A 1,060-nucleotide genomic window follows, 5' to 3' on the forward strand; every position below is an offset into this window, starting at 1 on the left:
GGCATGAGACAAAATGATATAAATAGACATAAAAGTGCCAAAAAACGTCAAAGTATACTATGGCAGAAAAATGTCAAAAAACGTCATAGTATACTATGGCATAAAATGTCAAAAAAACATCATAGTATATTATGGTATGAAAGGTTGTATAAACATCATAGTAAGGCGAGGCATAAGAGAGAATAATATAATTTGGCATAAAATTGCCAAAAAACATTAAAGTATACTATGGCAGAAAAATGCCAAAAAACGTAATGGTATATATAGTATGGCATAAAACGTCAAAAAAACATCATAGTATATTATGGTATGAAAGGTTGTATAAACATCATAGTGAGGCAAGGCATAAGACAGAATACTATAATTAGGGATAAAAATGCCAAAAAACGTCTTAGTATAGCATGGCATTAAAAAGTCAGAGTAAAGCTTGGCATAAAAAATATCAATGTCATAGTGTAATAAACTATAAGAAGCCAGAAGCTAGAGTACCCAGAGAGAACAGACGCAGGTGAAGGGAAAACATCCAAGTTTTATACAAAAAGGGTCAATGGCAGGATTCAAACCTACGATCTTTGTAGTGTGAAACAACTGCTTAAACCACTTAACTATGGTGTCAGCTCTGCACACATTCATGGTGTTCTATGCTTTAAAAACATCATATGATCGTAATGCATTAAAGATGTCATATTGTAGTAGGGAATAAAATAGGATATAAAAACGTCATAGTATAGTAAGGCATGAGAAGAAATGATATAATTAAACATAAAAATGCCAAAAAACATTTAATTATACTATAGCATAAAAATGCCAAAAAACGTCATAGTATAGTAAGGCATAAAAGAAAAGAATCAAAAAAAACATCATAGTATAGTATGGCATAAAATGTCAAAAAAACATCATAGTATATTATGGTATGAAAGGTTGTATAAACATCATAGTAAGGCAAGGCATGAGACAGGATAATATAATTAGGCATAAAAATGCCATAAAACATCAAAGTATACTATGGCAGAAAAATGCCAAAAAACGTCATAGTATAGTATGGCATAAAACGTCAAAA

This window comes from Seriola lalandi, unplaced genomic scaffold, assembly GCF_002814215.2.
Source record: "Seriola lalandi dorsalis isolate HSWRI2012SDOR001 ecotype SW California unplaced genomic scaffold, Sedor1 jcf7180002054735, whole genome shotgun sequence".
Taxonomy (NCBI): Eukaryota; Metazoa; Chordata; class Actinopteri; order Carangiformes; family Carangidae; genus Seriola; species Seriola lalandi.